The sequence below is a fragment of the Pan troglodytes genome, chromosome 8 (assembly GCF_028858775.2).
Source record: "Pan troglodytes isolate AG18354 chromosome 8, NHGRI_mPanTro3-v2.0_pri, whole genome shotgun sequence".
Classification (NCBI taxonomy): Eukaryota; Metazoa; Chordata; class Mammalia; order Primates; family Hominidae; genus Pan; species Pan troglodytes.
This window is the reverse complement of record NC_072406.2, coordinates 38,117,445-38,129,888: the sequence shown is the minus strand read 5'-3', so window position 1 is coordinate 38,129,888 and position 12,444 is coordinate 38,117,445. Positions and strand designations below refer to the sequence as shown.

The following is a 12,444-nucleotide window of genomic DNA, read 5'->3' as shown; positions in this document are numbered from 1 at the left end:
CCTGGCTGACTATTAGAGTCTCTTGTGTTAGGGGTAGAGAGGAGCTCAGTCAGAAAGCATCAGTATGGTAAGGGCCATTCATAACTCTTAAGTTCTGACAAAAGGTGCTATCTGAAAAAATAATAAGAGTTCAGTTTAAGACAATGTTGAGTAAGCTTATCCTGCATTCCTATACAAAGAGTACAATAGCAATATATTCCACAACAGTAAAGCAAAATACGTAAAATGATTCCAAGTAAACTAAATTAGAAGGCTTTCCATGAACTGGGCAACTGTTGGAACCAAGCTGATATGGGGTTGCTAGTTGATTGCAATGTGCCCAGAATTAGAATATTGATTTAGATTTTTATATTACCTATCCCTCTTGTTTTTTCTGAGCAGCAGTCAGAGATCACTGGTTGGTTCACAGGAATAAGCAGGGTTAGCCTAAATTGCAGAAACAAACTTAAAAACAACTGATGAGACTAAAATTTAATACAAGTGTACCATAATTTCTGAAACATAACTTCTCTCTCCAGTTTCCCATTTTTATTAAAGACAAATCATGGTAAGACTGATTTGCTTTATTATACTTGGCCTGATTATTTGTATAAACTGTAGCAAGAATAATTGTTTTTCACATAAGCTCTTTTTAAATTGGCTTTGATGGAACTCGGTTGCATAGAAGGAATCTTGGATAACACTTTTTTAGAGCCCAACCCTGCCATGGGTTTGTACTCTCAAATACCTATGATTTGAGTAAATTCTTCTTTTCTTGGGGTACGAAGATAATTTGGGGTTCCTGGACCTGTTAGAAAGTGAAATTCTTTACTTACCACAGGTCAGAAACCCTGCATAGGGACTCCGTAGGCAAAGTATAGGCCAGTTCCCCAAGCGGCTTTTATTGGCTTTACAAGTCAAGTTTGATTCCTTAAAGGAAAGCATCCATTCCAGTCAAAGCCTTGGTAAAATAACCAATTTCTCCAATTTTGTTCTGTGACAAAAGAAAACAGGTTCTTATTGCACTTATGAAAATAATTATATTGCCATAAATTAAGATCTTACAAATAGTTTCCAAATTCTAGAGAAATCAGGTAGAGAGAAACAAATATGCTCCAGATTTTGTTCACAGGAGTACACTTTGCTCAATTGTTAAAAGCTGTAAATAACTAAAAAGAAAAGTTTTCTGGACTCTGGAAAACAAAGGATCAGCAATGTTTTAAGCAAAAAGTGAAAAAGATCATTTTAGACTGCTGTTAGTTCAGTCAATTCATTTAACTCCTGTTCTGCTTGATATGTATGAACATTCCAGTTCTCCGTGTGTCCTGAAACTTTTTTCCTCTATTCTAATGTCACAATCTCCAAAGTTATCAGAAACTTGCATTTAAGAACATCTGTCAAAGTCCTGGCCAGGCATGGTGGCTTATGCCTATAATCCCGGCAGTTTGGGAGGCCTAGGCAGGTGGACCACCTGAGGCCAGGAGTTTGAGACCAGCCTGGCCAACATGGTGAAACCTTATCTTCACTAAAAATACAAAAATTAGCCAGGCATGGTGGCACATGCTTGTAATCCCAGCTACTAGAAGGATGAGGCAGGAGAATCACTTGAACCTAGGAGGCAGAGGTTGCAGTGAGCCGAGATCACACCACTGCACTTCAGCCTGGGCGACAGAGTAAGACTCCGTCTCAAAAAAAAGAAAAAAAGTCCTATAGCTGATTATAAACCATCTTCTAAAGAGGATTAAAACAAGACAATAATTATCTGTGGATGACAAAACATCTTAGGACAGCTACAGTCAAAAACTCGATTGACAAAGAAATTTGGTTACCTCTGTGGCATAGAATGATTTTAACATAATAATTACTAATAACATACACTAAGTCATACCAGATTTATAGGAGTTTCCCACAATTTTGGATCATGTACCAATAACACATTTATACAAATACAGCCCCCCCAAAAAAACACTATTTCACATTTGATAATGCTTCCTGTATGACTTTTATACCAAATAGGCCAAATGTTACTGTTGCATTAGTGCATTATTGATGTCAAACCGAATTCTTAATAAGACCATATAGACAAGTGTATTTAATCTTAATCAATTTGACCATAAGGTAAGAGTCTCATAAACTTTTTATAACCTTTTACAATTTTTGTTAAAGAGCAGATCATAAGCAGGTTTTTGCTTGAAGAAAAACTTGTTGTGCATTTATTATATGCCTCTGACACTTCCTTTCCCCCTTTTGGAATCCCCAGTGCCTATTGTTTCCATCTCTATGTCCATGTGTGGCCATTGTTTAACTCCTACTTATAAGTGAAAACACACAGTATTTGATTTTCTGTTTCTGAGTTATTTCACCTAAGATAATGGCCTCCAGCTCCACCCACGTTGCTGCAAAAGACATGATTGCATTCTTTTTTACGGCTGAGAGAGAAAATCATCATTTTCTTCATCCAATCATCCATTGAAGGACATTTAGGTTGATTTTATGACTTTGCTATTATGAACAATGCTGTGATAAACATGAGTGCAGGTGTCTTTTTTATGCAATGATTTCTTTTCTGGGAAGGTAGATACCCAGTAATGGGAGTGCTAGGCCAAATGATAGTTCCATTTTTAGTTCTTTGAGGAACCTCCATGCTGTTTTCCATAGAAATTGTACTAATTTACATTCCCACCAACAGTGTATAAGCACTTCCTTTTCTCCACATCTGTTGTTTTTTTGACTGCTTAGTAATAGCTATTCTGACTCGTACAAGGTGATATCTCACTGAGGCTTTACTCTGCATTTCACTGATGGTTAGTGATGTTGAGCACTTTTATATGTATATTGGCTGCTTGTATGAGGTTCAAATTTTAATATCCAAATTATTTATGTGTATATGATTAATGTGATTAAAATTTAAAAGAAATGGAGACCAGGAAAATAAATAGAAACAGAGCCATTCAAGGAGCCAAAAGGCATGACTTCAATAGTCCTAAGACTGTTGATATCAAGAAGCATGTTACTCGATTAAAGCACAGAGACCTCAGGGTCTGCATTCCTGTCCACCACCATATTCTACTTGTCAAATCCAGAGACTAACAGGAGTGGAGGATAAATAAAACACACTGATATATATTTGATTGGTCTTTTTATTGCATTTCCTCTAGTTGGGTCATTTGCACTTCCATTTGGGTTCAGAAAATCAACATCCCTTGACACATGATGGGGGTGGGTAGTAAATTAAACCAGCTAACAGGCCACATGGCTAAACTTGCATTAGTAAGAAGAATGAATTGAATTTATTTTACCATCATTTTACCGTCCAAGAACTACACAGAGGCATTGCACAGTGACCTCGGCGCAAGATGCTGGCTGCAGGTGAGATGTCATACTGCTATGCGATCACAATGACAGTGACCATATATCAGGTTCCTATTCTGTGTCACACACTGTGCTCCAGGCTTACATAAATTCTTTCTTCTCATCCTCACAACAACACAGGGGAGGAGGTGTTATTATTCCCATATCACAGTTGATGGAACTGAGGCTAAGAGAGGTTAAGCAATTTTTGCCTAAGAGCACTTGAAAAGTAAATATAAAATGCCCAGGCAATGCCCAAACACAGTTCTGGTACAAAGCAGGTGCCCTTGACTTCTATATCCTAAGCTTTCTGGGTGGTTCTGTACATAGAAGCTGCCTACCTCACCAGTGGCATCTGGATTCATTGGAATAGGACAATAAAAATAAAATCGAGGGAATGATTAATAATTTCCTCCTCACAGTTTTCATTTAAACTCAGATCCTTCAACAACACCGCTGTTTGCTCTACCAACTTCAGGCTGTCTCTCCTATGCCTTCCCTTCCGCCACTATGTGCTTTGCTTGTGTGATCTGATTAGCTCTCAAATGCCACAATAATTCTATGATTTATATTTCATTTCAATACATACAGAGTCCCAACTCCTAAATGTGCAGAGCTAGTTTTATTTCAGATGCTATAATAAGAAGGAACATGAATGAAAAAAAAGAAAAAGAAACATACAAATCTCGTAACAACCTTACAAATCCACTGGAAAAATGAATATATTTCAAGTCAATAGCTGATCAGCATGTTATCTATCCAAGTATCTACATAAAATTACTCAATCTCACTAATTGTAAAATATGCAAGCTAAAATCAGACACCATCTCTTCTTATCTATCCCATCTGATCTATTTCCAGAGGCGTGTTTAAATGTATACAAACACAGATGCACACACAAACAGTGCTAATAAAATTGCAGTGGGATTGGGCCTCTCATCCATTGCTGATAGGATTTTAGTTTGCATCTGTCTTTCTCAAAGGCCATTGGGCAAGATACACACACACACACACACACACACACACATATGCACACACACACACACATATACGTGCTCCAGAAGTGCTTCTACCACTTGGCCCAGTGATTCACCTTCTAGATATCTACCCTAAGGAATGAAACTGAGAATACAAGATTTACCTAAAGGCTATTTATCATTGCTTTATAATAGTCAAAACTATAAAAACAACTGAGATGTTGGCAAGTGGGAGACCAGTTAAATAAATCCTGGCACAGTCGTATCAGGTGGACAGTTGTGAAGCTATTAAAATTATGTTTTTGAGAAGTATTTAAAGACCTCAGGAAATGGCCACCTTATACGGCTAAGTGCAAACAGGATACAAAACTTATGTAGAATATGATTCCAATCTTGTAATAGAAATTGTATATATATATATATGTGTGTGTGTATATATATATACATATATATGTCATTATACTGAAACTTTATCAAATACTTACATTTTTCTTTTTAGAAAATATGGATGGAAAAGACACTAAAATTTAATAGCACTAGTATTTTGTGGGCTATTAATTATATTCTTCATATTTTTCTGTACTTTTTAAATGGTCAGAATGACTACTTCTATAGCCAGAAAAAAATAATGATGCCACTTTTTTAAAAAAACAAGCCAGGCATAGCGGTACATGCCTGTAGTCCCAGCTACTCAAGAGGCTGAAGCAGGAGAATCCCTTGAACCCAGCAGTTTGAGACTACAATGAGCTATGATCACACCACTCCACTCTAGCCTGGATGTCAGAGCAAGACTTTTTTTTTTTTTCTTCTTAAAGACCAGTTTGATAGTAGGGACTCCATTTTAACAACAACAATAACAAAAAAGCAAAATAGTAAATGAGTCTGGCTACAACCATTTATTGTCAGCATTTCCTGCCTCTCCTCATTCCCATAAAAGGGGCTAACTAAGGCATGGAAGAACAACCCACACTGGGATTGCCACCATTAATCCTGTGAAATGCGATGAATTTTCTACCTGGGCTTGGTGACATAGATTTTTGCCTTTAGCATCTGTAAAAGGAAGACCATTGGTAACTTGCATAGAAACATTAAGATGTAGTAATATTGTATACAGATATCAAACTAGCACAGGTACCCCCCAAATATGTACAACTCATATATCAATTAAATGTATATATATATATATATATATATATAATAATTTTTAAAAATACCTGGTAGAAGCTGTGTTGAATAAGGTCATGGCCCTTTCAGAGGAGAAGGAAAGCTGTGTCATCCCCTGAGTACCTATTTCTAGCACTTTCCTTTGTATAAGGACAGCATGACTAGATTACAACAAAAGAATCTTAGGAAAAGTCACTACCAAGAGGGAGTCAGTCATGTGAAAGGGTTGGGGGAAGAAAAGAGCAAGGCAAGTGTGTGGGAGGGACATCGCAGACACACTGCCCAACAGACAGAAAATAGACATCCATATATCAACAGCGGTCCCTACGGTCATGGGGCGTCACTCATATCCCATGACTTTGCTTTCTGTACTTGGTTATCTCAAATACATGAAAACATTATCAATCAGCCTTCCAGAAAAATATCAACTAATGAGCCGCCTTTTCGTTTCTTTCATTTGTCTATGTTACAAGGCTCAATGTAAACCTTCCTGAAATAGACAGCAAATTTCTTAAAACATGTTTTAATGAGCAGCCCTCCACATTTCCCCTTTCCTGTTACTCTCTATGTCTCTCAGGAGAAAAATAAGAAAATTTATTCAAATTCTTTTCCAATTGATTTTGTTTTGATTAGTGGTTCTGGGTTTTTTGTTGTTTTTTTTGGTTTGTTTGTTTGTTTACCTTTTTTAAAAAGCTGGCTTGGCACAGTGGCTCACGCCTCTTATCCCAGCACTTTGGGATGCCAAGGTAAGCAGATCACTTTAGGTCAGGAGTTCGAGGCCAGCCCGGCCAACATGGTGAAACCCTGTCTCTACGAAAAATACAACAATTAGCCGAGCATGGTGGTGCATACCTGTACTCCCAGCTACTCAGAAGGCTGAGGCAGGAGAATCGCTTGAACCCGGGAGGCGGAGGTTGCAGTGAGCCGAGATCACGCCACTGCACTCCAGCCTGGGCAACAGAACCTGACTCTGTCTAAAAAAACCAAAATATTAATTAAAATATGCTTAGTTCATTTTGATAATATCTTTATAGGCATAAAGAAATAGCCAAGGAGGTTCATTATTGCCATGAGAAGATCAGCAATCTATCAGCTTCAAATGCAGTGTTTATTAAATGCTTCTATGCAGGTAATCATCCCTCCAGTATTCCCGTTGGCCAGATTCAATTTAGCTTGGTGAAGCATGTGTAGAAAACCACAAGCAAAGCCTGTGAGATACAGAGAGGGAAGGAGCTGAAGAAGGTAGACTTGTATGCCAGGCAGGCCCAGGTCTGCTCATGAAAAGGCAGGACTTAGTGGAAAATTCCTAGATCCTGAAATCCCAGAGCAGGGGAAGGGAGGTTGCTGGGCTGTGGTGCAGGTGCGCAACAAGAAAGGTTACATAAGTATGGCACAGAGAGAATTTCAGGACCCATGCCCCCAAACCCAGGCCTGGAAAATGTACCTTTGCTGAGTAGCAGAACTCATACCTTACGTGGTAGGGTATATTGTTTCTGGATGCTGGTGGAACTTTTTAAGATGTAGATAAATTCCCAGGGGCCCTTTTAAGCAGACTCTCACCCTGGGAAGACTGCTGATTATCACAGCTGCAGAAGGGGGACCCCAGGAAGCCCAGGTCTGTGTCTTTGGTAAGAAAAAGCATCACGCAGAGAGCCTGGAGGATTTTTATTAAGCAAAAGATTCACAGGTTACCAAAATAATATAAAAGCCAAATTTCATTTAAAACACACAACTGTAGGAAACCTTCCATATAACCTCAAGATCCTCACCAATTCATTTATTGCAGAAAAGATGCTAAAAATATTCCAGGTCTATAGAAGAAGTCTGGAAAAAAATCCATAATTAAATTTTGGAATTTAGATGATGACAGGATGTAGAATAAAGAAAGACTCAGAGATCTTTAGGGTTGATCAGGCATGGCCATATGGAGGAAGCGATTTGGGGGATTTTATTTCCAATGTGTTGGGAACATAATGGCAGGGGAAGATGAAAGATCTCAGGAATGTCTACAGCAAGGCGTGGACTGGAATAACCACACATGCCAAGTGAGGCTGCTTCACCCTCACACCTCGAAAGGAGCAATTCTGGCTTACAGTCAGTCTTAGTCTTTATACCCTTGTCTGTTCTGGGTCAGATTAAGGGTTCCAGAATGTTCTGCATACTCCCAAATTTTCTTTCTAAAGCAAAGTCTGCCCTACTCTAGAAATCTAGGGTCTCCCAGAGATCCTGTTACTCAGGAAAGATACTTGCATCCTGGGGATTCCTGGGATTCAAGCCTTTGGTCAACGGGCTTCAGTCTCTAAATTCATATTTTGATGAGTTCAGTTAGTCAAAAAGCTGGGGATCAGAAGTTGAAGCCCAGGAGTTCGAGGCTGCAGTGAACTACAGTCATGCCACTACAATACAGCCTGGGCAACAGAACGAGAGACCTGTTTCTAAAAAAAAGAAGGAGGATGAAGAACAAAATAATTTGCAATGCTCACAAAACACACAGGGGGAAAGGAAGCATGTGGCAGAGAAAAGCACAAGAAATAGTAGATACAAGACAGGTTGAGATAAGATAATAGAGCTTAGTTTACTCTTTATACTGAAGGTAAGTAATTAGAAACAACAGGTAGATTTTTCTAGCCCTTTCTACTCATATACAACCAAAAAAAAAAAAAAAAACATGTTGAGCAGTCAGAAACACAGGACAGGTTCTTTCTCATAGTTACAGAGAGAACCGCCCCCCTCATGTTAAATCTGGATCGAGAAAAAAAAAATGCTGCCCCTTTGCAGAGATGAGGAACAGGGAGGGAGGCAGAGAGGGAGGGAAGGATGGAGGGAAGGAAGGAGGGAGGGAAGGATGGAGGGAAGGAAGGAGGGAGGGAGGAAGGGAAGGAGGGAGGGAGGGAGGAAGGGAAGGAGGGAGGGAGGAAGGGAAGGAGGGAGGTAGAGAAGGGAGGGAGGGATGGAGGGAGAGAGGGAGGGAGGGAGAAAGGGAGGGAGGGAGGGAGGTAGAGAAGGGAGGGAGGGATGGAGGGAGAGAGGGAGGGAGGGAGAAAGGGAGGGAGGGAGGGAGGGAAGGAGGGAGGAAGGGAGGAAGGAAGGGAGGGAGGGAAGGATCAACGGCCAGAGGACATGACACTTGCTTGTCCCAGAAGGGCAGCTTTGCCATGGCCCATAATTCAAGGTGGCTGATACAGACTAAATAAGCCAACATGCTGTGAGCAGCTACTAGGCCCAAGATCTGGAGGCTGTGGGAAATACAAAGATGAATAGGGTATGGCTTCTTGATCCCAGGTTCATGATCATCTGGAGGGAGCCAGATCAGATTAAGAAGAAGAAGGAAATCCAGGCTGGGCACGGTAGCTCACGCCTGTATTCTCAGCACTGTGGGAGGCTGAGGTAGGCAGATCACCTGAGGTCAGGAGTTTGAGACCAGCTGACCAACATGGCAAAACCTCATCTCTACTAAAAATACAAAAATTAGCTGGGTGTGGTGCCGGGCGCCTGTAATCCCAGCTACTTGGGAGGCTGAGGCAGGAGAATCACTGGAACCCAGGAGGCAGAGGTTGCAGTGAGCCAAGATTGTGCTGCTGCACTCCAGCCTGGGTGACAAAGTGAGACTCCACCTCAAAAAAAAAACAAAAAGAAAACAAAGTAAATCCAGTCTTTAGGGTCATAATAAACCAACCCTAAGGATGCCAAACCAGGTATTCAGGAGAAGAACAGCAATCTGCTCAAATGTAAGCCAAAGGCAGTAGCTCTTAGCCCCAGCCAGCCTGCCACATAGACATCGTTTGTGATTTTGGGGGTTGCCAACTAAGAACACCAAATCACAATCCCTTTCTGCCCCCTGGTAGCCCACAGTCCAGTGTTTCACATGTCTGAATGTTCTCTGGTATCTCAAGCAAGGTGTGAGCCTAAGAGTAAGAACTCCCTAGATTCAAATTGTGACTCCCCCATCTACTGTGTGACCTTGGGCAAGTTACATAACCTCTCTGTGCCTCAGTTACCTTATCTGTAAAATAAGTACCTTCTTTGCCACATTGTTGAGAGAATTAAGTGAGCCAATACTGCAAAGCATTGAGGAGAGTGTCTGACACATAGTAAGTGCTTAATAAATGTTAGCCACTTTTATACTAAAGTCCTCTATTTAGGAAGTCCTTATTATTTCTTATCAGCCAATACCTTCACAGGAATGAGCAAGAAGATGTATAGGCTGAAGAGGGTGGAGGTGGAGACAAGTGGAGTGAGGAGTTAAAAGCGTGGCAGAAAACAAAAAGCTCTCTGTTTCTCAATGCTGCTGGGTATCTGTCACCATGGTGATTTGGGCTGGGACTAGGGGAAGGTGCACAATGAAAGCAGCTGCCTGGGCGCCTCTCAGCCCCACCCTGGTTCTGGCTCATCTTGGCACTCATACTGGTTTCCTCCTAGGGCCTTTCTTTGGGTTTTCCTGGCATCCTCTTTGATGACATAGGAAAGAACATGGACAAATATATGAGAGAAATAAAGAAAAGTTAGAAAACTAGTTACTCACCAAACATTCCGTAAAACTACAGTCAATGTGGGAGCCCAAGAGTGATGCCCACTTTCAAACACCGCTGCCCCCACCAGTGACTCAGTCTAAAACAAGTAGAGTCTGAATAGAGAGCACCCCCCATCAGCTCCCACTCCCGCCCCACACCCCGCTGAGAGAGCTGCCCAGGGTGGGTAAGAGTTAGGAGGGACCGTCTGGTCAGCCGCGGGGAGCGTGTCAACCTCATTTAACCCTGCAGAAGCATTTCCCCCTTGTTGGTACTTAGAACAAACCAGGAATCCATTCTTTCACAGAGCACTGCTCCTGTCCTGAGCTGGCCGCTTGCCTGGTAGCCAATGGAAATGTCTAGCCGCCCCCTAGTGGTAAAGGTTTGTGCCATGGCTGTAGAGAAGGCACCTAAGATCCTGAAAGGTGATGGGAAGGGTGTTTGAGAATACGCCTTCTTCCCCCTCCTGTGCAAATGGATGTGCCAAACATTTGCTGCGCCAGGGGCCACCTTGGCTCACTTCTCTGCCAGACGTTATGGTGGGAGGTGAGATGCTTGCTGGGCAGAGACCAGATTTAATTTTCTGCTTGTTTCCATAAGTAAACTGTCTATCCCTTGTCAGACCTTCTCCTTAAGCTCTTTCTGCATCAGGGTGGTAGACACAACATCTGTGGATGCTTTTGATTTCTTGTTTGCCTAGGAACTAACTGGAACCTCTGTGAAGATGGAATGTGGTTTTCTTTCCCTTTCTTTTGGTCCACCTGTCAGTAAGGGGACAGGAGGGAAACCCTCAGGGCTGGCTCATATCTTTAAGGCAGCCCCTGAGTGGTATTCCATGTGGATTGGCTCATTGGTCTTTAATTTCCAGGCTAAGCTTGATCGTAGATTTTAGACAATTTATACTTAATGGTAATTAACAAACGCCGATCATTTGAAGGAGTGTTGCTTGGTGACTAAGAGCATAGGCTCTGGCGCCCAGACTACTCAGAATCAACCCTCATCTTTATCACTTACAAGCTGTGTGACCTTGGGAAAACTCCTTAAATTCTCTGTGCCTCAGGTTTCTAATCTGTAAACAGGGGTAATAAGAGAAATTACCTGATAGGCTTACCCAGAGGACTAAATGAGTTAAATTTGTAAAACCCCTGGAGTAGAACCTGATACATTGTGAATGTTGTGTTAGTTATTAGGAAAGTTGTTGTTATATGTCATGGATATCAGTAATTATTATGTTTATTATTATTATGCATTATTAGACATATCACTTCCTTTATCTCCTCCACAATCCTTTTGTTATCCCCATTTCACAGATGAAGAAACTAAGGCAGGAAGTTGTTAAGTGTTTTTCCAAAAGACTGTGTCAAACGGGCCCAGCACTGAGGAGTCCATGCAATCCATCATAGGAGTTCAGAGAGTCACAGGGTAAGCTCATGATCTAAACAAATATCTGTGAGGAAGTGTTATCAGTCCTCAGACAGAAATCTGAAGAGGGTATTGTGTGGTGGATAAAATAGGGAGGCCAAGAGGGGAAGGAAGAGTCAGGAAATCCGTGGATAGAAAGGGGAAGAGAAGGGTGAACAGAAGAAATATTGTGAACAAAGGCAAAGATGTGGGAGGCAGCAAGGGATGCTCTGCAAGCATGGTGAGTGTTGGTTGCAGTGAGAAACAGGATGAGCTGTGTACAGTGACTCACGCCTAGAATCCCAGCACTTTGGGAGGCTAAGGCAGGAGGATCGCTGAAGCCCAGGAGTTCAAGACTAACCTGGCCAATGTAGCGAGATCCCTGTCTCCAAAATATATTTTTTTAATTAGCTGGTCATGTTGGCTCACATTTGTAGTCCCAGCTGCTTGGAGGGTGAGGTGGGAGGATTGCTTGAGGCTGGGAGTTCGAGGCTACAGTAAGCTATGATTGTGCCACTGTACTCCAGCCTGAGAGACAGAGAAAGTCCTTGTTTCAAAAAAAAAAAAAAAAAGAGAGAAAGAGAGAGAGAAGCAGGATGAGATGGGATTGAGAGGAGAGGAGGAAGGAGTCAGATCAGCCCTTTCAGGCTGGGCTGCACTGTTGGACTAGAAGCCCATGAGCAAAGGCTCTCAAATAGGGAAGTGACATGAGAGAGCCAGAAAATCCACTCGTCTGCCCTCTTTTACAATAACTGATAAAATTCCTGATGTGGAGTAATAGTTTTGAATTTATTTTAATTTTATTAAGACGGAGTCTCGCTCTATCACCTAGGCTGAAGAGCAGTGGGGCAATCTGGGCTCACTGCAACCTCCGCCTCCTGGGTTCAAGCCATTCTCCTGCCTCTGCCTCCCGAGTAGCCAGGATTACAGGTGCCCACCACCACACCTGGCTAATATTTGTATTTTAGTAGAGACAGGGTTTCACCATGTTGGTCAGGCTAGTCTTCAATTCCTGACCTGAAATGATCCAAATACCTTGGCCTCCGAAAGTGCTGGGATTACAG

The 12,444-nt window shown here is 41.6% G+C and overlaps 1 long non-coding RNA gene across 1 annotated transcript in view; it reads right to left on the bottom strand.

Annotated features, from left to right (window-relative positions):
- LOC104008129 (uncharacterized) overlaps positions 1-10,622 on the bottom strand; it is a 47,942-nt gene extending 37,320 nt beyond the window's left edge. The window contains exons 1-3 of the long non-coding RNA XR_682584.3: positions 9,994-10,622; positions 7,032-7,125; positions 6,324-6,445 (exon numbers count right to left, since the gene is read on the bottom strand). This is a non-coding gene — a long non-coding RNA (uncharacterized LOC104008129). The remainder of the gene's footprint in view (positions 1-6,323; positions 6,446-7,031; positions 7,126-9,993) is intronic.
- Positions 10,623-12,444: the final 1,822 nt, after the last annotated feature.